This window comes from Girardinichthys multiradiatus, chromosome 7, assembly GCF_021462225.1.
Source record: "Girardinichthys multiradiatus isolate DD_20200921_A chromosome 7, DD_fGirMul_XY1, whole genome shotgun sequence".
Classification (NCBI taxonomy): Eukaryota; Metazoa; Chordata; class Actinopteri; order Cyprinodontiformes; family Goodeidae; genus Girardinichthys; species Girardinichthys multiradiatus.
In genome coordinates this window covers 21,998,164-22,024,909 of record NC_061800.1, presented here as the reverse complement: position 1 = coordinate 22,024,909, position 26,746 = coordinate 21,998,164, and the positions used below count along the sequence as shown (strand labels likewise).

Genomic DNA, 26,746 nt, shown 5'->3' with positions numbered 1-26,746 from the left:
ACACACACAATCTAATGAATCTAGATGAAAAAGAAAATGTTCCGATCACAGAACATAGTCACTCATCACACGTACTAAAAGAACCAGGTTGTATTCAGCGATCTAAGCTGTAAAACATATTTCAGACATTTACGGTGAACATTAGTTGAGGAGGATTTCTTCATTTAATGTACAAAAAAGCCCATAAGGCTGGCTTTTACACTAATACAAAAAGTTATACAGTGCCTTGCAAAAGTATTCACATCCCTTGAACCGTTTCTGTTTTGTAACATTAAAACCACAAGCTAATGTGTTTATTAGGATTTTGTTTAAAGCAATTTGTTGCACTGGATTGTATGCAGGGGTATCAAAGTAAAAGAGGATTGAAAACAAATGTCAAATGCAAACCTTTCTGGGTTTTATTTGTAATAATTTTGAAAACCATGTATCATTTAAGCACTGTTGCCTTGCAGGCAATAGGATCCTGGGTTCGAATCCCAGACTGGGGTCTTTCTGCATCGTGTATCATGTTCTCCCTATGCATGCATGGGTTCTCTGCGGGTACTTTGGCTTCCTCCCACAATCCAAAAACAATTTAGATTAACCATTAGGTTAACTTGTTAATCTAAGTTGCCTTCTAAGTTGCCTTTAGATATGTGTGTGAGTGCATAGCTGTCTGTCCTGTGTTTCTCCATGTTACCCTGTGATGGACTAAAAACTTGTACAGGGTGTTCCCTGCCTCTCGCCCGTTGAGTGCTGGAGATAAGCATTGGCCCCACTGCAACCCTGTATATTTTCAGTTCTACTTTATGCATTACTTTGTGTTGGTCTATCACATAAAATCCTAATAAAAATTAATAAAGAACAACCTTAACCACAAATTTCAGTGAGATTCCCAAAGTTTTTACATTGCAGGCTATGGGCTAGTTTTCAGTCTAAGTTAGTCATCAAGAAAGATGTTATCTTGCATTCTGGTTTAAAAGGAAAAGGAATCAATGAACACCATTTGTTGTTAGGTTGTCTCGTTGTTAGATTGTTGTTAGGTTGTTCCCCCGCCCCCTTTTAGGAAACCTAATCTGATAAATGTACAAGACATTTTTTGCTTCAAGGAATACTGCTATGCTACCAAGCAGGATAGCAACAAAAACTTAAGTGGTCCATTGTTGGTGGAAATTTTTCCACTTTTGTTTTATGAGTGTGATACTGATCACCCCACAAGCGATTGCACTTTTCAGCTTCAAATTTTGCTGAAATGCTTGCAAAATATAAAATAACTTCAGCTCCTTCAATTTCTACAGTTCAATCTTTTAAAAAAATGATAAATTGTACCTTTAGCATAACTAGTCCATTGTTTTAACACTATGCAGTGTTATTTACAGATTACAGGTGAATCATTGAATTGCATCCTCCATTTGTTGGTTAATCACATCCAGAGGCATTGAATGTCCGTCTCTCAAATGAGTAATCTCTGTGTCTCTTCATGCGTCACTCCAATGTGAATTCATGGACCTGTTGCAAGTTCCCGTGTCTTGATCCCTGCTGACCTTCACTACGCACACACAGGAATGTCTGCTGATAACGTATCAGCCTGGGTCAATAACCCATCTGACTACTGTCTGTGTGCTCGGAGAAGGCCGGCTCCATCTTTAAGCTGTCCTTAGTCTGCCTTTACATCTATACTGATCCCCTAAAGACAAATTCTGACAAAACAGTGTTAGGCTGTGTGATCACTTCAGTGTTTTCTTATTTTGCATGCATGCGGTTTGGATTTTTACCATTTAGGCACTACACCTTTCTTTATGTTCTGTCAGGTTTGAGTTGAAGAAGCGCGAAGGATTATTTGCTGATGTCTGAGCTAACCTCTGAGCCACCTCCACACAACCAAAAGAGGAATGACGCAAAGGTGTTGGGTATCGCTTAGATAAACAGCACGCAGAGGGGGTGGGTCACGGAAGTGGAACTAACTTGGACATGAGTAAGTCCTTTGGGCTAAAACTCACACAGACATCCTGCTCTTCTTTGTTCTTGTGTGAATGTGCTGTTCTTCTTTAACATACTCTTACGGTTCGTGGCTCAAACATGAGGTTTACACAGTCACTATCACTCTATGATTGTATGACGAAGTTAGTCTTTAAACTTTAATTAGATACAATGTGTTTCTGAATAAAAAAAGATTCTGTTACATGACTTAGACACAAACTGGGAACTAAGATTATCCAGCCTGCAAAACATGTAAATATAAGACTTTTCATTCTTTCTTGTCCTCAGATCATTTCTGTCTTTTAAAATATATGGCCAAAGGTGCATTTCTTTTTAAACAACTGTAAAATTATTATAATAAGCTTATGAAATAATGAATTTCCAACTTGCCCCAAAATAACTCTTATGTTGCTCCATAGTGAACATACAGTTAACGCTGTGCCATAGGGAGTCCTAAGGGCTGGAATATTTGTAAACAAGCAAGGCTAATACGAATAACTGTTGTTTAGGGAGATTTGTAGGCTTTAGTAAACACTTTGCAGAACAAGTGCCTTTTGGACAAATTCTGACGTAGATTCTGGAGGATTTTAATTAAGTCGGACCGACCCGTTTTCCTAGAATACAGCTCTAACAGAGGATGTGTTTCGGCTGCCAGCAGTTCAACCTAATATGTCCGAAGGAGAATGTGACTCTAATAATCCATGAGCCATGGTGAATGGTAACATGGCTGTCGAGGCTGAAGTAAGAGGAGACGAGGAAGATTCCTGTTTGATGTGTTTCATTTGACGGATTTTTTTGCATGTTCGCCACTCTCTGTCTTACAATCCAATCGACAAATCTCGGTTTAGCACTTGTCGGACTTGTAAAAGCCATGTCCTTTCAACTGTGTTACAGCTGAATAACAAATCTACTCAGGCTGTTCACTGACCGAAATCATTACATTTAGATATTCCAATCACTTTCATGGCCACAAGTACATCATTAACTATTTGTGGTATTATAAAAAAAGTGGAAGCAATTCAAAACGAGAGTAACCCAGCCACTAAGTGAAGTGCTATGTAAATGCAGAGAGCAGGGTCAGGAGACGCTGAGGCGCATGGTGTGCAGAAGTTGCCAATTTTCTGCAGTCAACAACTACAGACCTTCAAATTTCTTGTGGCCTTCAGATTAGCTCAAGGAAAGAGTATAGAGAGCTTCATAGAAGGCAAGGCAGGGCAAGCTATTTGTATAGAAAGTTTGAGCAAAAAGACAATTCAAAGTGCTTTACATAATGAAAAAGTACATCACAGTGGCATGATAAAGGACAGTAAAGAAAAGCAAATAAAATTTGGACTACAGAATGAAATTACTTAACTTATTTAATGCTTTTAGGCCCATATTTTCATAACATAAAATCAAGTGTTTCTCCCTGGGGAGGAGGCAACTTAGAACTGTTCTGACCCATCACCATCTGCAATGCAAAACGTCGGATCCAGTTGTGTAAAGCCCACTGCCACTTGACTCTGTAGCAGGAGGCGTGTTATCTTGGGTGATATATCATGCCTCTCTATCTGGCAATCCAATGAATGAGTCTAAGTTTGGAAGTTTCCAAGCAAACGGTACTTACCTGATTGCGCTGTATCAAGTGTAAAGATTGGTGCAGAGGGGATTATGGTGTGGGGACGTCATCATCAGTTCAGTTTGGCCCCTTAGTTCCAAGCTCCACTCCTAATGTTTCAGCATACCAATAAATCTTGGACAATTTCATACTCACATTGTGGGAACAGTTTGGGGATGACCCCATCCTGCTCCAACCTGCCTGTACACCAGTTGTCAAAGCAAAATCCAAAAACACATGGTGTGTAAATCCCTGCACAAGGTTCTGACCTTACAAAAAACCTTTGGGATAATTCAGAGCAGAGACTGTGAGCCAGATCTTCTTGTCCAGCATCGGTGTCTGACCTCAAAATGTGCTTTTGGAAGAATGGTCAAAAATTCCCACAAACACACTTCCCAGAACAATTAAAGCTCTTATGGCTGCAAAAGGTTCGCAGGGCTCATGTTAAACCTTCTGGACAAAGAATGGGATGTCACTCAAGTTAAGATGTGCGAAGGCAAGCGAATACTTTTGGCAATGTGTATGTAGTGTATGTAATAAAGGGAAGGTAGTTGTGTTACATGTTTAATACCATCCTGCGGACATATGTCAAGTTTTGTAGGTAATGTAAAACAACAGAAGTCCACAATTACACACTTTTAGCCCCTACTTACTGTTCCTGTGTAAAGCTTCCGTAACTGGGATATGTAACATTGAGCTTTTCCCTGTTCGTATAGTCAATTCTTAAAATTTGTAATTTTTGCTTTATCATGTTTGTGTATTTTCAATAAAGTGATATTTTATTACTTACACATTATTAAACTTAGAAATGGAATTGTAGTTTTTGTTTTTATGCAAAAGCGACAATGACATGGTAATTTCATGTAAATAATTGTAATGGTGTCATAGATATGTTTGTAATCATGTGTGTTGGCGTACTGATACTCATTTCTCAGAATGCAAGTCAGCCCTGGTAAGCATTTAGACATGGTGCGAATGTATTCTAATGATGTGTTGCAACGTGTCCCAGTATTTCCTGCAGTAATTCAATCTTCATGCCTTTCTTTATATAGGTCAAAGGTAAAAATCGGTCCCGAAGCTCCAATGTTATCCTGCTGTAATTCCATTCCCAACTTCAGAGTGCACTGTGTTGTAAGTGGCAGCGTCACACGTAGTTACACTCCAGACTACTGAACAGGCTCACAGATTACAGCCCTCATGCGTCAGGTCATGGATGAGATGGAAGATTAGGTTTCATGCATCTCAGCTTAAACATGAACATGTTTTTAAAACACTTTATTCTTAAAATATGAAATCATAGGTTTATATATTTTTTAATTACACCCACAACAATATCAGAATCCCCGGACAAACGACACAAATAAAAGTAAAATAAAAAATATTTTCACATTTCTTTTGTTATCACAGTGAGATGCAGACACATCAGAAGAGTCTGTTTGGGTCACCTATGCTAACTCTAACCCACAGATTTGGTATGGGGTATTTTTTCTGCTTAAGGCTAATGTTCACTCAAACTATTTATGCGACTTATACGTCAAAAATGACTGAATGTTTACAGAATTTTTCAGCAGTGCCTTAATGAATATTTCAGCACTAGAATCGTAAAATGAGTTTGAAACTGCAGGAGAGATTCAGGCTGGATGGTGTGATTAATAAAGCTACAACATTAAAACAAAGAAAAGGGGGGCAGTGGTTATATAATGAAGATGATTTGTGTTATGACTTTGCACAAAGCCAAACATATCTGTCAGAATGAAGATTTAACACCTTAGGTTTTGCAATGCAAAGACGCATCACTACCTAATGATCTATTCATCTTAGTGCTGTACGTGCTGACTAAATGTGCTTTGAACTTTCCCATAATATATGCATGCGAACTCAGAACCATGCTGGTTCTTCGGTGATCATAAAAATGTCAATTAAACTTAAATGATGACAGTGAGAACATGGGGCAATGGAAATGTTTGACTGATATTTCAGTGAAGAAATAACTCCTTAAGTACACATACAGATATATCCTGTATGATGACTGTAAAGTGTTGTATTAATTACCCATGACCTCCGTAATTATTGATACCCAGGTAATGATGTTTAAAAAAACATCAAAAGAATTCATATTTTATTGCAGCAGCATAATCCCAAATTCAATTAAATTCAGTTTTATTTATATAGTGCCAATTCACAACACATGTTGTCTCAAGGCACTTCACAACAGTCAGGTTTATACATTCCAATTAATCCTAACAATTGAACAGTGCAGTCAGAGTTAGCGTTTTATTCAAATTGGATAAAAAGTTTTTCTATCTAAGGAAACCTAGCAGATTGCATCCAGTCAGTGACTTGCAGCATTCACTCCTCCCGGATGAGCATGTAGAGACAGTGGACAGTCACTGGCGTTGACTTTGCAGCAATCCCTCATACTGAGCATGCATGTAGCGACAGTGGAGAGGAAAAACTCCCTTTTAACAGGAAGAAACCTCCAGCAGAACCAGGCTCAGTGTGAGCGGCCATCTGCCACGACCGACTGGGGGTTTGAGAGAACAGAGCAGAGACACAAAAAGAACAAAGAAGCACTGATCCAGCAGTACTTTCTATGGGAAGGAAAAGTAAATGTTGATGGATGTAGCTCCTTTAGTCGTTTCATCTAGAAAGAAAGAACAGATAAACTCTGAGCCAGTTTTCAAGGTTAGAGTCTGAAAGTGAGCACATAGAGTTAGTCACAGTAAAAGCTCAATCGCCATGTCTAGGAGAGAGAAAGGGTTAAACACTAAAAGACAGGGCTATGTGGATCATCGGTAGAGGGTGAGCATTAAGTTGTTGCCAGCAGAAGCTCAGATGATTCCCCTCTCCAGAAAGGTGTCACAGGTAACACAGAGCCAGGCCAGGTGTAGCTTCTAGGAAGAGAAAAGAGAGAACAAGGTTAAAAGCTGAAATAACAGCAAATAATGCAAAATTGGAGAGTAGTGTGAGAATGTAGCGAAGAGGGTGAAAGTGGTCGTTATGTCCTCCAGCAGCCTAAGCCTATAGCAGCATAACTACACAGATAGTTTCAGTTCAGATTGTTTAGTTAAACGGCGTTTATTTACAACAATGTCGTCTCAAGGAACCCCACAAAGGGTCCCACTGATGGTCATTGTTATACTAAAAACCACAAGGAGTGGGATACCTCTCTCTGTCAGACTGATTATAACCACTGGAAAAGAGAAGGGGTCATACAGGTAGCAGAAATGGAGGGTGTGTTTGCACCTCAACCATAACTGAGCTGGTTTAGGCTAAACCTGACTCCCCCTTACTCCAACCAACAGGGAGGGAGGAAGGCTCCCTCCCTGATAACCTAAGCCACTCTAACTATAAGCTTTATCAAAAAGGAAAGTTTTAAGCCTAGCCTTAAAAGTTGACAGGGTGTCTGCCTCACGGACTAAAGCTGGGAGCTGGTTCCACAGGAGAGGAGCCTGATAACTAAAGGATCTGCCTCCCATTCTACTTCTAGAGACTCTAGGAACCACCAGTAAACCTCCAGTCTGAGAACGAAGTGCTCTGTTAGGAACATATGGAACAATCTCTGATGTATGATGGAGCTAGATCATTAAGGGCTTTATATATGAGAAGGAGAATTTTAAATTGTATTCTGGATTTAACAGGGAGCCAATGAAGGGAAGCTAAAATAGGAGAAATATGATCTCTCTTTTTAATTTTCATCAGAACTCTTGCTGCAGCCTTTTTGAATCAGCTGAAGGCTTTTAACTGCATTTTGTGGACATCCTGATAGTAAAGAATTACAATAGTCCAGCCTTGAAGTAACAAATGCATGGACTAGTTTTTCAGTGTCACTCCTGGACAGGATGTTTCTAATTTTGGCAATGTTCTGGAGGTGAAAGAAGGAAATCCTAGAAACCTGTTTAATATGGGATTTAAATGACATGTCCTGGTCAAAAATAACACCAAGGTTTTTTACTTTATTATCAGAGGTCAATTTAATGCCATCCAGGTTAAGTGATTGACTGAGCAGTTTCTTTTTTAAAGACTCCGGTCCAAAGACGACAACTTCTGTCTTGTCTGAACTTAGAAGCAAAAAATTTAAAGTCATCCAAGTTTTTATGTCTTCAAGACGAAACCTTGAAACCTTCAAAAAGCCAGACTTGTAACCAAAGATTTTTGACATGCGCAAATAAAAGTTTATGTTTTGCAAATAACTTTTTTCTCTTCGTGAGAAAAAATGAGTCATTTTAATCAAAAAAAGTTTTATCAAACAAATGTTTTTTCTCCCCAAAATAAAATATTCCATTTAGAAAAAAATAATCGTTACAACACTGAAAGTTTTGATCACAACTTAATATTTTTTGATTGAGATTAGTTTTTTTGATTGAATATTCCAAAAGTTTTGACCACAATTTATTTTTTTGATTAAGATTAGTTTTTTTTTTATTGAATAATATTGAGACAAATTTACCCCCATACAGCAGCACAGATGACAAACTGCTCATAAAACAAACAGCACTGATATGGCATTGATATGGTTTATTTATTATATGCAGGTTAACATGCAGTAAACAATGCGATGCAATGCTTAGGATAAGAAGAACCGTTTAAATTACGATAAAAACAAACACTAATGGCGTACAAAAAAAAAGTACACATGCAGCAGTAATAAGCAAACAAAGTGTCACAGATGTGGTTTTGTGCAGATTTATTGTCCAGACTTCAGTAGTTTGACAGCTTGTGGATAAAAACTGTCTTTTAGTCTGATTGAAGATCATTTTATTCAATGCAGATTTCAAAATAAAACTCAATAAATCTCAAAACGGGTGTAGTGTTTGTTTCATTTTTGCAGTTATCTGGTTTGGAAACTATCCCACAAAGTATTACGAAATAACGCAAAGACTATTGCGTGAGAACGCAAAAAGTATTGCGTGGAAACGCAAAGAAAAAAAATTCCCCATGTCCCCTTGTGGACCTCGTTGAAAGGCTTCATCAAGGGAAGATATTAAATAAATATGTTGTGAAATAGAAATAAATTGAATGTACCATTAAATGTACAATTTATTTAATACATCATTAAATATTAAGTGTACCACTAATTACATCATGTCATCTTTAAAATTATACTTAATTATTCAGTGGCACATTTAATTGCATAATAGTCCATTTCATGATATAATGGTACATTTATTGTTTCTAATGATGTATTAAATAAATAAATGGTACCTTTAATTTAATGGCACATTTAATGTTACATTTCTTTCATGTTACATTTACTTCACTTATGGGACATTCACAACATTTATTTGTTTTATGATGATTTTATTGTATTAATTTTGTCCAGTTTGACCCTCCATTCTTGATGCCTGTATAGGAGGTCATGTCAGAATATGAATCAGGTGTTCTGGAGCAGACACACATCTAAAACCTGCAGGGAAGGGGTCCCTGAGGACCAGGGCTGTGAAACATTGAGGTACAGTTTCTAAATTGTGAGGTAATGCCTTTTTGGCCTTTTGTTCAACAAGTACAGTTCTCTTGCTAGGTGCATTTTTCTTTTGTTTCAGCAACTTGAAACATAAAAGTGATGTCATTGTTCAAAGGAAACAATCACTTAATAAATAAGTAAAATACAACTATGTACATTTTGTTTATTCAACTAAGATAGACATGGTCTGTTTCCTTGTTTGATATTTTATTATTTCTTCATTATTATTCTTTTTACTTTAACTGGCCTTTACTACAGCTAGAAACAGGGACCTAACTGGTCCTTCAAAGAAAGAAATTGCCAAAAGACTAAATGAAGAAAACAAAAATGGGAGTGGGAGTCGTTCTAAATGGGAGCGGGATGGGAGTGGGAGTCAATTTACCAGGAGTGGGACGGTACAGGATTTTTTTCATTATGCTGGCCTGGGATTGGGATGGGACAAGACATTTTTCTGTGGGAGCGGGATGGGACAGGAGAGAAAATCCACTCCCGTGTCACCCTCTACTGTGGATCTCTGCAGTTCGTCCAGAGTCACCATGGGCCTCTTGGCTGAATCTCTGATCAGTGCTCTCCTTGTCTGGCCTGTAAGTGTAGGGGGACAACCTTGTCTTGGTAGGTTTACAGTTGAGCAATACTCTTTCCATTTCCGGATGATGGATTGAACAGTGAACAGAGATGTTCAAAGCTTGGGAAATCTTTTTATAGCCTAAGCCTGCTTTAAACTTCTCCACAACTTTATCCCTGACCTGTCTGGTGTGTTCCTTGGACTTCATGATGCTGTTTGCTCCCCAATATTCTCTTATCCAACCTCAGAGGCCATCAGAGAGCAGCTGTATTTGTATTTGTATTTGTATTTGATTAGATGAAACACAGGTGGACTCTTGCATTCAAAGTAAAGGGGGGTGAATACTTATGCACACCGCACTTTTCAGTTTTTTATTTGTTAAAAAAAATTAATCTTGTATAGTTTTCGTTCCTCTTCACAATTGTATACCACTTTGTGTTGGTCTTTCACATAAAATTCCAATAAAATATGTTTATGTTTGTGGTTTTAATGTGACAATATGTGGAAAAGTTCAAGGGGTATGAATACTTTTACAAGTCACTGTATCTCTAGATCATTCAGAGTCCAGGGTTTCCTCGTATGCTCTCTTCTTTCCTGTTTACACTACAGGTTATTATTGGTATTGAGTTTGGGGAGAGAGGAAAACAGTTAATTTAGTGTCCGGTGAACCACTTCTGTATTGATTTGGGTCATCATCCTGGTTATAGATCGAATTATCTCTTTTATTTTTTATTTCTTGATCACTTGTTAATCAAAGATTTAATGATGCAATGAACACTGTGCACAGGGTCTTTGGAAGATAAACAAATCCACAGCATCACAGATCCTCCACCGTACTTAACAGTGGTCATGAAGTGCGTTTATACATGTCCATCCTTTGTTTTTTACACAAACTGCACCAAGAGAGTTTGGTGCTGCAAAGCTCAGTCTTTTAGTCTCATTTTCCCCAATACGTTTAACTAACTGCAGGTGCTTACTTTTGTGCTAGCAGAATAGAAAGGACTTTTTCCTGACATGCCTCCCAAAACACTACTTATCAGGTTGATCACTCCTAATTGCCATTGTCTAACAGTAAATTGTGGAGTTTTTTTTAATCAGTATTATTACACTTATTGTGTGTGGTGGCAATTGAAACTTGGACCTATGTACAGCCTTATTTATCACAGTTCAAGCGGTTTTTAAGTTTTTTAAAATAATTTAGTCTGACAGCAGACATTGGCAAGTTCAGGCAATCATTTTCTTTAGCAAATTCTTGACTAAAAGATAAAAACAAACAAAAACTTGGCCCTATTTGAATGGCATGCTCTCCTGTCTTTCCCTACTGCTGAGAAGGCCCTATCACCTTTAATTTTCAGCCTTGCCTGTGGCACAACCAGCAAGCCTTGGTCATGTGACCTGCTAGGGACATACAACTGTATAAGTTCTGAGATGTATGTTGGTGCTCGACTATTCATAGCCTTCTAAGTAATAACCTAAGTGTACTCTGGAAGTGAATGAGGAGCCAGTGGAGCTGGATCAGACGTGGTGTGACATGTGGTGTCTTTGCATTGCTGCAATGAGTTTTTGTTGGATCTAGGTCTGTTCGTGTGAAAGAAAAACAGTATCCTAATGTAAACTTTTTGCAGACAATAATTTATTCTTTTATTAGTCACTTCCATTTCAGCAGGAGTAGTCCTGTTAAAGACTGAACTGCTCATATCTGCCAGAGATGGGCAAACAAAAGAAGACGACGTACCTCGTTTGCATAATGTAGCACAAATGTATTCAGTCATGGGAAAAGCAGCTAGAGGACTGTGAAGAAGAAAACACTGAAATAATAATGCTTGTATACATATGTGAGTATATATATTTTTAAAAAGCATACAGTTTATAACTTGAGAAGAAAATACATACAGGTCCTTCTCAAAATATTAGCATATTGTGATAAAGTTAATTATTTTCCATAATGTCATGATGAAAATTTAACATTCATATATTTTAGATTTATTGCACACTAACTGAAATATTTCAGGTCTTTTATTGTCTTAATACGGGTGATTTTGGCATACAGCTCATGAAAACCCAAAATTCCTATCTCACAAAATTAGCATATTTCATCCGACCAATAAAAGAAAAGTGTTTTTAATACAAAAAACGTCAACCTTCAAATAATCATGTACAGTTATGCACTCAATACTTGGTCGGGAATCCTTTTGCAGAAATGACTGCTTCAATGCGGCGTGGCATGGAGGCAATCAGCCTGTGGCACTGCTGAGGTCTTATGGAGGCCCAGGATGCTTCGATAGCGGCCTTTAGCTCATCCAGAGTGTTGGGTCTTGAGTCTCTCAACGTTCTCTTCACAATATCCCACAGATTCTCTATGGGGTTCAGGTCAGGAGAGTTGGCAGGCCAATTGAGCACAGTGATACCATGGTCAGTAAACCATTTACCAGTGGTTTTGGCACTGTGAGCAGGTGCCAGGTCGTGCTGAAAAATAAAATCTTCATCTCCATAAAGCTTTTCAGCAGATGGAAGCATGAAGTGCTCCAAAATCTCCTGATAGCTAGCTGCATTGACCCTGCCCTTGATAAAACACAGTGGACCAACACCAGCAGCTGACACGGCACCCCAGACCATCACTGACTGTGGGTACTTGACACTGGACTTCTGGCATTTTGGCATTTCCTTCTCCCCAGTCTTCCTCCAGACTCTGGCACCTTGATTTCCGAATGACATGCAGAATTTGCTTTCATCCGAAAAAAGTACTTTGGACCACTGAGCAACAGTCCAGTGCTGCTTCTCTGTAGCCCAGGTCAGGCGCTTCTGCTGCTATTTCTGGTTCAAAAGTGGCTTGACCTGGGGAATGCGGCACCTGTAGCCCATTTCCTGCACACGCCTGTGCACGGTGGCTCTGGATGTTTCTACTCCAGACTCAGTCCACTGCTTCCGCAGGTCCCCCAAGGTCTGGAATCGGCCCTTCTCCACAATCTTCCTCAGGGTCTGGTCACCTCTTCTCGTTGTGCAGCGTTTTCTGCCACACTTTTTCCTTCCCACAGACTTCCCACTGAGGTGCCTTGATACAGCACTCTGGGAACAGCCTATTTGTTCAGAAATTTCTTTCTGTGTCTTACCCTCTTGCTTGAGGGTGTCAATAGTGGCCTTCTGGACAGCAGTCAGGTCGGCAGTCTTACCCATGATTGGGGATTTGAGTGATGAACCAGGCTGGGAGTTTTAAAGGCCTCAGGAATCTTTTGCAGGTGTTTAGAGTTAACTCGTTGATTCAGATGATTAGGTTCATAGCTCGTTTAGAGAACCTTTTAATGATATGCTAATTTTGTGAGATAGGAATTTTGGGTTTTCATGAGCTGTATGCCAAAATCATCCGTATTAAGACAATAAAAGACCTGAAATATTTCAGTTAGTGTGCAATGAATCTAAAATATATGAATGTTAAATTTTCATCATGACATTATGGAAAATAATGAACTTTATCACAATATGCTAATATTTTGAGAAGAACCTGTACGGTGAAAAGACAAGGGAAAATGAATAACGATTGTTTTTTAAATTTTTATCCACTTAATCATGTTCATTTATTCCTATTCCTACTATTATGTATCTATCAGTAGCGGATGCTGGTCTTTCAAGGAGGGGAAGCTCATTTTCAAGATCGCTAATTCGCTCATTTTGATGTCAATCAAAAAGGGATTCAGCCTCAGACTTATCATCCAGTCGAGGCCAGCCCACTGCCCCATAGACCCCCAGAGACGCTGAGCGTCCGATGAGTGGGACAAAGCCCAGCATTTTTGCTTCACTATTGAACTCATTGTTTAAAGCACTGTGAAGCTGTGGGAATGAGTGAGAGGAAAGCCATGTCGTTACCAGTGATAAGAAGCTGATTCTGAACAAAAGTTGAGCGTGTTGTAATGGAGCTAATATCATTAGCTCCACTTAAGCATTCCCTAAACGAGGTAATAAGATGGACATATCATTGCAAGCAAACAATTCAGGACGCAAACATTCTGAAACTAAGTTGAGATATGAAATTCTGTTGCTGTTCTGTTAATGATGTGCATTATGTTTTTGAATCATGTTATAAATTATTAGTGCACTCTATAGTGTTTAAAACATCCCTCCATCTATCCATCCAGTTTCTATACCCACTTCTTCCAAACTGGGTCGCGGGGGGGGCTGGTGCCTATCTCCAGCAGTCTACGGTGAGAGGCGGGGTACACCCTGGTCCATCGCAGTGTTTAAAACATAAGACTTGAAGTTCTGAACACTACTAAAGCAATAGCTGACTCACAATGCACTCACTGGCCACTTTACTAGAAATATGTTCTGTACAACTAGGGGTTCAGTCAATCACATGGCAGCCACTGGATTGATTTAGGCATCTGGGCGTGATGAGCATGGCTTTCCAGAGCTGACTCTCACCCTTTTGGTGCCTTAGACGAGGTTATGGTTAACGGGACACAGCCCCCAAACCACACATTTTACTGAACAGCAGCTGTTATTTCAAAGGTTTAAATATGTGAATTATTTAAACATTTCTTTATTTTCTCACTTAAGATCAGCTGAATGAGAAACAACAGGGGCACCTGGGGCCTTGTTGTTATTTCTATTTTCTTCATTTTCTTTTCAATAAAAGCATATGTAAAGGGCACAGATCACACATTTTTGTTCTTATTTATTTTTTGTTTTTACATCAGTTTGTGCCTCAAGCTCAAACCAACCATCAGAATGGGGAAGAAAGTAGATTTCAGTGTCTTTGAATGTAAACTGCTGAAACTGCTGCTCTACAGGCATTGTCAAGCACAACCTGTCAAGTTTACAGAAGATGGTTAAAAAAAAAAAAAAGTATCCAGTAAGCTGTAGTTGTGTTGATGAAAATGCCTTGTTGATGTCGGAAGTCAGAGGAGAATGGGCAGAAATGCCTTTCAAACTTTGAAGCAGATGAGCTGTGACAGCAGACATCCACATGGGGTGCCACATGGAGGCTCAGCAAAATTGGAAAATTATAGATCATAAAATTGTTGCCTAGTCCAATTTATTAAAATTTCCACAGCATTCCAATGGTAGGGTTTGAATTTGACTTAAAATGGGGTCCAAACCAGCACAAACAAGATATACTCAATAAGTATTGTGAGTATATTGTAATTTATGTGGAGAATTAGCAGACAGTTCAAGAAAGTCTTCAAACTTGCATATTTTTCATTAGCAAAACTACTGCATCAACAATCTATAAAATCATTACAGCAAATTTCTTCATATATTTCAGAGAGTGGATGTGGAAAAGGGTTTTCAAGGCCTTATATCTGCACAACTGATGGAATATTAGGATGCCACACACATTGACCTGTTCAGATGACTGAAAAAAGATATAAAAAAAGAAAAGCTAATCTGCATGTTGTTTTAACAAAGAAATATCTCAGAAAAATCTGCTTCAAAGAATTTGAAGCAGATGTCTCATGACATGCAGATTTTCATTGTCATGAAGATCTGCATGTATCCTAATGCTTCCTTACTAAGGTTCTGTTTCATAAATGTGCGGTTTGAAGATGTTTTTGCCATCTTACCTAAAATCTACACATTTAAAGCTAAAACATACCACACAAGTTTTCACTTATAAAAGCTTTTGCAGGGTCTTAGCAATTAATAGGTTTTGGTATTTTTGTGGATTTGAGGAATTTTGTGGATTAGGGCATTGTCCACCCTGCAGAAGGGTGGCTGGATTTGGACAGAACTTTGTTCTATTGGTCTGTGCACAAGTCCAGAACAGTTTTGTTGATGTAACCAGGTTAAATGTCCTGCTGGTGGAGGACATTAGGAACCCAAGCTGATGTGTTTGATGCCTAATCAAAGTGTCACTCACAGGAACCACATTTAACGTTTTTCAGCAGAACTGATTCTTCATTGAAATTATTTCTTATTGTCTATTGTGTTGCCATATGTGTTCTTCTGTGATTCATTGTGTCATATGGGTTTCTTGTGATTTATTGTGCCACTGCAGAGAGGAAGGATGTCATACTGCTGCACATGGTCAAACCATCTGTTGTTTGGCCATGCATCGTTTATGTCTCCTTTACCTCATTGTCGGTGTGTCTGCATGAAACAGTCTTTGTCAATAACAGACTGCAGAGCATCTGGGACTGCAGCCTGTGTTCATTAGATTACAGCAGATCTCATACTGCATCTGCTTTTAAATGTCTCAAACATACAGAGCAGCAGAGATAAGGCTGCAGGAAGAGGCCATTAGTCACTTATGTAGTCAGTGTGGTGCCTTTCAGGGAGAAGCAGGGTAGTCATAAGACCCTGCAGCGACACAGCCTTTCTAGAAACCAGTGGGGATGGGGTGGAGAAAGCTTTGCAGGTGACATCAGCTGCCTGTGACGCCAGCACTGAAACAGCTCTTCTTCTGTTTACCAAACGTTTATTTTCAGGTTGTTGCTTTTCTTGCTATAAAATTTCACCAACGTCAAGCATTTTCACTTTTTTTATGGACTATGGACAAAACTAAATATTTCTGTGTCTGTGCACATAATGTCAACATATTTATTTTTTGTATCATCTATTTGCTCAAAAAGGTTTCTAAAGGATGAGAAAGACATCTTTCCATGAGTGGTTGAAATGGAAGTTATGAACAACACTATTTTCTTCATTTTTTTATTTAGTAAAAGCAAATTAGCAAGCTGGTATGTAAACTGACAGTTCAACACCAAATAAGGAAGGACTGTGTAAAATCCTTACTCATAACACATGACACTTACTGCCAATGCATTTCTTCTTTGTCTTTTTGTTCTTTGCCTTTTTGGGAAAATTGTGGCAACATGTAGTGGAATGTGGTGACGAAATTTATTTTCCATTATTATTTATGTTTTCTTCCTTTTTTGATTGTCCAAAGTTCCATTGCCCCAAGAAAACATATCATGGCAATATTCATGTTCATAATTTATGGGAATAATGTTGATAATAAGCAATATTATCATGTCAGCTAGTACATAAACCATAATCCTGCAATTGTAAGAAAACTGCTTTTGCTTTTCCTTTAATGGACACACAGATGCCTGCACACGTCAGTGATTCTGACAGCAGAGACAATGGACCTTAGACTCTGAACTCTCACATGATTCGGGTTTTGCATCAGACTACAGAACATAAGACAACACTAAGGTGAAAGATTTTAAAGTAGATGATGTGGATAACTTTCTGTGAAATGGAAAATTGTCCTGGTAATTCCTCTCCAGTAAAAACTGTTGTCCTTTAGTTGTACATTCTGTTTTTTTCTGCAACATTTCTATAAATTAAAAGTTGAAGTAAAAGTCCAAGCGGAGCCTTAGTAGACGTTACCTCATGCTATGCCTAATTAAAGCAAAAAACTTAATTTATGACTCTGCAGCTGCGTTACACCCTCATGCATTCTTGCATTAGTTACCAGACACATGCTGGCTAAAGCCAGTCTAACTCAGTTTTAAACATGGCATGACACCTGTTAGAGTCACTCTGCTGGGTGCACTAAATGCCAAGCAGGATTATAACAGATGTCATGGATTATGGACGGTTTAGGTATGTGTGTGCGTGTGTGGATCTTTTATGGGCACCTCCATGGAAATGTTATGAGCAACCACTTGAAGCTTATTTGTCTGTCTGTGTGCTGAGTGCATGCATTGTGGCGCATATCAGCAGATCTGCAAATGCAAACACTTCCTTGTTTTTCTGTCCCTGTCTTAAGGCTAAGCTGGCAAGTTCCCATGCTATTGAAGGGGGTGGGAGGGATGAACCACAGCTGCTGTCTGACGTAAATGCAGCACAAACGCTCTGTGTGTGTGGTCACAGCCTCTTTGACAGCTCTGACCAGCTAATGGGTTACCTCACACTCCCTCCCTCTCCCCCTCCAACTCACTGCTGCAGGGCTGCTTCAGCAGGCTTTTGGCCAAGCCTCAGCAGACACTGGGAGCCCACTGACAATCAGTGTGGAAAACAGCAACTGTCATCCATCTGGAAGCTTGCCATTTAAGGTCACTAAGTGCATTTAAGTTTGAGTTGGTGTCATCAGATTTTATGTATTAAAATGTAAGATAGGTAAGATGATCATCACTACATATCGCCTGATTCTCACGGACCTTATATTTTATATAATCTTGTTTCATGGGCTAAATGTATTAGCTGTATTTTCAGTGTAAATATAAGTGAGTACAATTAAATGAGTTACTAGACGTAAACTCAACATCAACATTCAACACTCTTATTTTGTGTGGCTTTGAAATTTCAATGGTATGAAATATCTGCCAGCATTCACATCAAAATCTGCCCAGGACAAGGACAAAGTGTCTTTTTGCTCTGATGTGTGCGGAGGACGGTATTGCTTCTGTTGGCCAACAGAGGTCACTTTGACTTAGACATTGTTTGGAAATCTGGAGGTTCTTTATTTTGGATCCAAACCCAAGTTGTTAATGCAACTATAGGATGTGTTCAAGAACTTCTTGGATCTAACACAGCACTCCTCAAAGAAAGGTGGAAATTACAAACATGAGATATTGCAGCTTTTTACTCAAAAATCTTTTCTGTTCCAGAGATTCACTGGGACCATGCGACTTGGTTGGGTCTGGTTTCTTGCTTGGATCGAAGCTTTGCTCCCAGGTTTGATCTTAAAAACAAACCTCATATGAAGGGGACTCATGAGGGACAGGAGCTGCCAATCAGGTCAGGATCATTAGGTAAGAGTATGGTTTTGTGACCTAACACAGTCAATGAGATAAAGCAACAACAAGATTTACCAATATTTACACCTAAGGTGTTTAATCCATTTAAAACAACTCTGGTTCATTTCTCTCATTAGTACAATTCATTTGTGTAGATGTGAACACAGCATTCTCACTATGATGCGGACCAAAACGACTGTAATGAGATCGTTTGGAGGAGGTGGCCTTGGTATGGTTCCAAACGAACTGTAGAGCGGTTCTTTTGTGGTGCAAATGTTATCCAGCCTCAGTCGGACACATCTACCAAGTGTGTGCTGCAGGCTTGGGCCAAACACCTTCCTGTTGCCAGGCGTCTGTTGCATTGTGGGATGTGGTAGAGTGAAACAAGCGAGAAACAAAGGCTGTGCATTTTTTTTAAGAAGTCTTCTCAAATATAATTTCATATACTTCTTAGGTAATTTAGTCAGAAGTACTAATGATATGATTAAATTCTCCGTGTTTTCTAGTAGCTCAGAACACAGCATCTGCTTTTTATCTTTACATTTGACACATCTGACCAATAAAGACACTGAACATCTTGAGTAGTTTGTAATGACAGGTTTCTTGTTCATTTGGAGCTTTCTCGTGCAAAAAAAAAACAAACAACAAACCACTGGAAAAACTTAACGAACTATACATGTAAAAAGATCTATTTGTCTTTTATAACAGAATTTCACCGATATCCAACTGTATCAAAGGGCACAGTGTCTCCACCACAGGGCAACACAGAGACACACAGAACACACTAATATGCACACACACTCATACCAAAGGGCAACGTAGCATACATATTTTTAAACTGTGGACGGAGGATGGAGAACCCAGATAACCAGAACATGTATGGCCAGGACATGAAAACTCCTTGCATGAAGACACCAAGCCTGAATTTAAATCCAGGAGCTTCTTAATGCAGAGCAGCAGTGCTAACAATGTTCAACTCCTTTGGATTATTTTAATGAAAAATAAATAAAACTGAAAGTCCAAACAAGTTCTTCACTGAGAAACAAGTTTAAGAAAGATGCTTTACATTGGCTGAACTGAGAGGTTGTTTTGACAAAATAAAAAAAATATCCAGCTGGCCAGCTAATGTAGGAAGAATAACAAAGAGTCTCTGGAAATAAAAGGTCAACTTTAAAGGTCAGTTCACGCTACAGTTGCCTTTCAATGAACTCAAATATTTTTGCTTCCAAATTGGGGTGGGGTTTCTAAACTGAGGAATGGGATCAAGATCAATGCAGACATTTTCTATATTGGGGGACCCATAGATCAAGAATAAAAAAAAATTGCCACAGCATTCAGTTGCTGAAGATAAAAGATTTAAAATTGGATTCCAGGAAGTTTAATCCAGCATTTTGTGCTTGAGAAATACTGGACATCCTTTATGTTATCCTTGGTTCAGTCATGCAGAGCTTCGATTTGATTGATTTGTCCATTTTTTAATTACAATGTATTAATTTGTGTTTTCACAATCTTCTGGAAATGATCCCACAACTTATTAAATAGATTTGTACATAGTCAGCTCATTCAAACTGAGCACCAGTTTCTATCCTTTGAACAAATAAATCTAATTACTGGCCTCATTGACGTCTTTCTCCCCACCCTGCATCTCTAACAGCTTCGAAACAAAATTTGTGTTGTTACACTGAGGTCGGTGTCTATGCCAGTCTGTGATGCAGTCAAATATAAATGCAAACCACACTCTAGATGACTCATTTCTCTGAAACACCCAACAACCAGTGGCACGCTACACCACTTCTGTCTGGCAAGGCGTGAATATTCAAGAGGACTGTGAGGCAGAAAATTGGATCTATCCGTCTCTTTTCTTCCTCACCTAAAATTCATGACCCATGGGGGGACAGTGATGGATTTGTGCAGCTAAACCAAGGAGGATTTGGTCACCTCCACAGACAAAACCAACAGCTAAACCCTGTAATGATCCATTTTAAGGATACAAACAGTTTTTCCTAAAAACTGCATGTTTGTGTGTGTGTCTGTGAGGGCATCCATTGTTTGCACACGTCTGCAAATGTTTATGGTCAGGCCGTCCATACATTTCTACTTCTCTCAAAATCAAGCAGGAGGGGAAAATTGAGAGGTTCATCGCTGGAGATGCAGATTTGATTACTGTGCAGTGATGTGGATCGCAGGCTCCGTTTGGTTAAGAGGAATGTAAACGTTCTCCTGAGGTTCTGACGCAGTCTGCTGACATCATTGCCCATACCTCCCTTTGACCAAGCAGCCTGCTCACTGGTCACTCCCATAGAGGAGGAGGGTGGAAGTGAGAGAAGGGAGGGAGAGAGAGAGAAAGAGAGAAGGTCTAATAGGTTATTGATTTGAAGGGAAGGTGAATAATTATAGAGGTACATATAAAGCAGGCGCATGGAAAGCGTTTTGCACAAAAAAAGTCACAAAAAAGGAAGAACCTCAATCCTACTACCAGAGTATTTACATTTTCCACTCATGCAAGAAAATATCCTCCAACCACCACCACCACCACCATCTTCCTCTTTAAAAATGCACCAGCATCTTTAACACTGCAGAAATGCCATCGTATGCATGACACTAATTATACACAGGGAATTATCAAGCTGGGATAATGATACCTGGTTCACAATGTGTGAGGCAGGGGTATCATGAACAAGAGAAGGAAACTGCTGCAGAGACCTGCATATGTACTATATTTTTCTTCTGACGTCATATTGCTCCAGGTGGTACTGACTAGAAGACCACAAAGGATATAAAACTAACGTTTACATAAACCGTAATATTTAAAGATAGCCGTGTCATGAAGAGCAATTTCTAAATACTTGTGCTTGTAAACAAACCATAGGTTTGACTGTGGCTCCTCAAGCTATATGAGCAGGTTATAAATTTTCCTGCTCTAACATTTGTTGACTGAAAAGGAGGCAGAGCAAGGACATAAACTGGCAAAGGGGAAAATTGTTTGTGAGACGGCAAAAAAAAACAAAAACAAGAAGGGGTCTTTGTGCGGCAGTTTATCTTGGGTTAATCATTAAAGTAGGTGGCTGGGTGTCGGGTGAAGAGAGCAGGTCAAGTTGGACGAGGAACAGAGAGGCAGTTGTGTCAAATTATCTTGTGGTGACTTTTATCTCACAAGAGCCATGGCAACTAAATGAAACACGGAGCAAAACATCCAGACAGAACCTGGTGTGTTCTCACAGACTTCACGTCATTCAGCAAATGAACATGGTGAAAGTCACAGTAGACGGCATGTGAAAGCGCAGGGTTTGCTTAAAAAGTTGTGATTAATCGGTAACAGAGATGTCACAATTCGGATTTTTTAAAGTGCGTTCAAACTACATTTCATCAATATTTCAGTGTTTACATTAGTATCGTGATGGTAGCACTTAACTCACCAACGAAGTTATGGACACTGTAGTCTCTAATGTCTGATTTTCTTGACAAACTTAATATGCTGCTGCAACGCAGGTTTAATTTGATTTAGGCCTCAGCTACCGTACTCCTAATATTGTTTCAAACAGACATTTATTCCTCTACTTTTATAATAATGTAGTCTATAGGATTTCAATCAGAACTTATTTAATATTGTTCCCACCAAAAACTGAATTTGCAGGTAGAAAGAGGGTGCAAATAGAAAAACAACTCAGTCTTTGCAAAATATCCTTGTTAGTGTAAACACAGACTAAGAAAGCTACTATATTGTTGTGACTGCACATCATCTAACACATGCATAGCTTAATTTTTTGTGTTTAAAGATTAATCTGATTTTACATACAATCCCATGATTTGGAAAGACTGACTCCTGGGATTTTACGTGTTGTGCAGCTATAACATAAACATGACTCTAGTTTCAGTCCTTGAACAGGTCACCATTAATGGCTGTTTTTGCCTTATGGAAACTTGTTTTTGATCAGCAAAAGCAAAGTCTCCCTTAACATGACAGAAACATTCATATCTGTTTAAAGCAGAGCTCAATGTCTCTCTAAAGGTGGCAAGGTCTGATTAGTGTAACAAAAGACAACACACCTCTAGCTGAACTGCATAGGAAACAGCAACGCTAAACGTTAAATGCCAGGTAGCAGGTGGTAGATTGGTTGGAAAGATGTAGAAACTGGCGTGTTAATTCATTTCATGTTAGACTTCTCTGTTGGATACATTCAGCCAAGCACCTCATGACAGGAAAAGTATTACTCTTAAGTGGAAGACAAAAAACATGACCAATGTGATCAGCAACATTTTCTGCGGTGCAGACATATAGCTGTATCTGTCTCCCTTATCGGCTTGTTTGACCGATCAGCTAATCGTGAGTCCTCTTGGATAATTTTCAAACATCTATGAAACCTGGAAAGCACAGGAACATACCATCTTTGATGTTACTCATCTGATGTGAAATCCAAAGATTTTCCATTTTTGGTGGAGCCAGAACAGAGTGACAAGTCGCGGCAGATCTTGTGGATTGATTTGAACAGTAGGCTCAACCAAGATAGCTCCACACAGAAACACAGATGTTGTTTGGCAAAACAAAACAGCATCAAATCTGAAAATCTGTCTTTTGTGTAATCATAGACTGTTAACATCCCCTAAAATAGCATTATATCCTACAGATATGAACAGTTTTAGCTAAAGCAGACAGAATACATCTGACTAGCTGTTAGCATCCACCAATCTGATGATTTATTTGTTATAAGATCTCGGTGATATAGCATCTTTCTAATACAGGTACTACAACCTCACTTCAAATAACCTAAACTAACCCTTTAACATCAATGTTTATGATTTAACAATAAGAAAGAAACCGAACAAAAACTGCAACCTTGAGAGACTTCTGGGAGGAAAACAACTACTGAACCCAAAGGCCTGTCTCAGGCATCAATTTCAGCATAAAGATATAAAGTGTTTGCATGGCTGCAAAACCAATAATGGATCACATTTAGATTTGTCGTTAATTATTAGTCTATTCAAGGCTAATAATATTCTAATGTTTTCATCATTCAGATTTTGCATATTCATTTTCCCCATTAAAAAGCATTAGACAACAAGACAATGACGAAAAGGCATGAAAACATAAAATACGTTTTAAAAAAGAATAAAAAACGTTATATATGTTTAATTCTGAACCAGACAAAAATATATATATATTTTTTTACCACACTTTGTTAACTTTGTTTGAGATTAAGGACATAAAGTGTTTCTTTTAAATAAAATGCCACTGGTTAAAAAACTTATGCTTTAAAATCAATCAATGGAATAGCATATCTATGCAATAAATAGATAAACAAACACTGCCTACAATTAGATAAAAACATTGTTTTTGTTTTCTAATTGTATCCATTTTTTAATTATTTTACAATTTATGTTTGGATATTTATCAAATAGCTGGGATCGCAAGTCTGTTCCAGCGATATTTTGTGGGTCAGAAGCGTTGTGGTTTGGAAACCACTGGGTTAACTTACATTGCTTGCCGATGAATGACGCTTGAAACCTCCTGTCTCAAAATGCCTTAGCTTCTCATCAGATTTCAAACGTCAACAAACATTTTTACAAACCCACAATCTACCACCACGTGTTGCAGAGTAATAGAAGAACAACTTCACACAAAACCTGGACTCCATCCGTTCAGTTTGATGGCCTAAATCATAGCAATTCTGCTGAGCTTTTGCAACTAAATTGAGTATGAAAAAAACCAACACATGCAGACTAAGTGATCCTGTATTCCTGTGGCTCCACAGGAAATTTCTGGATTTATTGTTCTGCCACATGCAAACAATGTACTGTGCACTAACGGTGGTTTTGTGTGTCTGTGTTTGCCACTGATTACACAATTGATCTCTTGCTGGGGAAAAGGCGGAAGTGGACGACGAATGATTTGTGTTGAGTCTCAGACAATGAGTTTCTGTTGAGCTGCTTCGGTTGTCTGAAACAAAGGCTGTAATTAACTGAACAGTTACTCTTGCTTTAAACAAAGAACAATAAACAATGCTACTGATTTAGAGGCAAATAAGTCTGTAATTTAATTGGCCGAACAGTATGCTATTATGAAATGATCCTGAGGCAAAATAATTAAACCAACAGAATTTCTAGTTGCTTTTAATTGTTATGAGGGTAATTACGGCAGCTGTAAAACACAAACTTTATCGTCCAACAGAAAACCCACTTCAGTTATTCCTCTGATGGTGTGGCAAGCTCTTTATTTAAACAAATGTGTCACTTTGTATTAACTAGGACCCTGCTCCTCAGGTTGGTTGCTGTGTGGAAACTCTAAACGAAGAGGATTTCATTATCTTACAAACAGATCACAGCACTTCTTATCCTACAAACTGTTAGGACCGACCCTTTGACCCCCCCCCCCCCCCCTCCCCTCGCCTGGAAGCTCCTGAACTCACATGGCTGGAACAGGCAAACGCACAGATGTCCTCAGCGCTGTTTTATGACGCCTTCTTTCACCCAGCTTAGGTCCTTTAATCCGTGTTTAGCCGTTTTTTTCTCTGACAGACTTTGTTGAAAACTACCCTCCACTGAATCACAAACACGTCATGTCTCTTCTCAACCTGTTGCCCCGTCTGCGCTGAAGGAGGAGCTGCAGACATGATTCAAGGAATAAGGCAACGAAAAAAAGGAAGGGGGTGCCAATATTGTTAATTTTGTGTAACTAAGCAGTAAAATGCAGAGATTCTAAAACAGTCCATGCAAGGTAAACTATTTGGAGATGCATTTTTGGATATCTTCTTTATCATATGCTCAACTGCTAAACATGTGTTTCGTTTTTTTTGTTTCTTGGCTTCCTCTGGAGAGTTGAGGGCTGTTATCCGGCTTTAGGGTTCAGCTGGGAGGCCATATGGACATTTAGAGAAAAGATTAGGAGCACAAGATGCACAACCACATGCTGGGATAAAACTTGCAACTTTCTTTCCATCTGGACTGCTGCAATGTCACTTATACTCATCTCCTCGGTATATTAATGAAGACAGAGATAGCCTGTGTGCATCCATGTGCTTTATATGACAACTGTTGTCTGAGGAAGGAGTTTCAAGATGTTTTCTGAAGGATGAATCCTTTTCTAATTTCCCCATAAAAAAGTGTCTTAAAAAAGTCTTCACACCACTTGAACTTTTTCAAATCTTATCACATTACAACCACAAACTTCAACTTATTTAATCAGGATTTTAGGTAATGCAACAACATAAAGTAGTTTTTAACTGTAAGGTAGAAGGAAGCTGATACATATTTAAAAATGTGTGGCGTGTCTATTCAGCCCCTGTTGTCTGATACCCCTACATAAAATCCAGTGCAACTAATTAACTCCAGAAGTCACCTAATTAGCAAACAGAGTCCATGTAAAAGTAAATTAATGACATATACTGTAAATCCAGATGTTCTGTGAAGGCTTTAGAGGTTTGTTAGAGAACATCAGTGAACAAACTGCATCATGAAGACCAAGGAACACAGAAGACAAGTTGTGGAGAAGTTTAAAGCAGGGTTAAGTTATAAAGCAATATGGCAAACTTTAAACATATCATCCTCTAAAAATGAAAATAATATGGCACAAATACAAACCTGCTAAAACATAACTGTCCACCTAAACTGACAGGCTGGCAAAGGAGTGTATTTTCTTAATTACACACAGACTGATGTTTTCAAGCCTTTATTTCTGTTAATTATGTTACTTTGTATTGATCTATTTACATAAAATCCAATAAAACGTAAATTAAGATTGTGGTGGTCCCAAGGGGTGTAAATACTTTTGCAGGGCACTGTAGCTGCCATGACGTATTGTAAGTGATGGAAAGATTAAATGGACTGACCTACTGTATCTTTTGGTGAAGACTTAATGATTTCACTTGTTTTAATCATGATTATAATCATCTCTTTCTGCTGATTCTCCTCTGTCTACTAATCCATTTCATCATGAGCAGCCCAGTAAATCCCATATTACATGCATGCATGGCACTGTGATTGTGCTACACTGAAATGCTGACCCAGACATGTTTAATCTATTTATTGTGTATCTTAGTTGTCAACAAAAAACATTACCTGACGGATTCACCCTTTCCTCTCCATTTCTTTTCCATTCTTTGTTCAGTGCTCCATTTTCCTGACAGGCTTTTATTCCTTCCAGCTTCATCTAATCATTCACTGCAGCTGTCATCGTACTGTATCTGCTTTCCCTTTCAAGCTCTGTATCGCCTTTCTGGGTACCCCAACACTCCCTCTTTCTCCCACCCTCAGCTCTGGATAATAGGCTGATCTGTGGTATGACGCACAAGGCTCCGTCTCCTGAGGGGCTTTTGCGCACACAAGCATTCATAAAGGCTCTGTGAGTGGCCTGGTGTTCAGATACAAGCGCCAGCCAGGTATTTACATCTCCAGATAACCGACACCGCAGGATTACTGTATCAGCCGCTCTGCTGTTTGCACAAAAGACAGGCATTCTTAAGGCGTAAAGGCTTTTGTTGTGGTTA

General features: G+C 38.8%; 1 long non-coding RNA gene across 6 annotated transcripts in view; it reads left to right on the top strand.

The window, feature by feature from the left end:
• The first annotated feature begins 1,738 nt into the window (after window positions 1–1,738).
• Window positions 1,739–26,746, top strand: part of LOC124871693 — a 41,249-nt gene continuing 16,241 nt past the window's right edge. For 2 of the 6 annotated variants that reach the window (XR_007039084.1, XR_007039086.1), the window contains exons 1-2: window positions 17,508–17,646; window positions 18,138–18,281. This is a non-coding gene — a long non-coding RNA (uncharacterized LOC124871693). Of the gene's footprint in view, window positions 1,955–4,608; window positions 4,688–17,034; window positions 17,131–17,443; window positions 17,647–18,137; window positions 18,282–26,746 lie in introns of those variants that run through there. The other 4 variants (XR_007039087.1, XR_007039088.1, XR_007039089.1 and 1 more) reach the window with 4 other exon arrangements.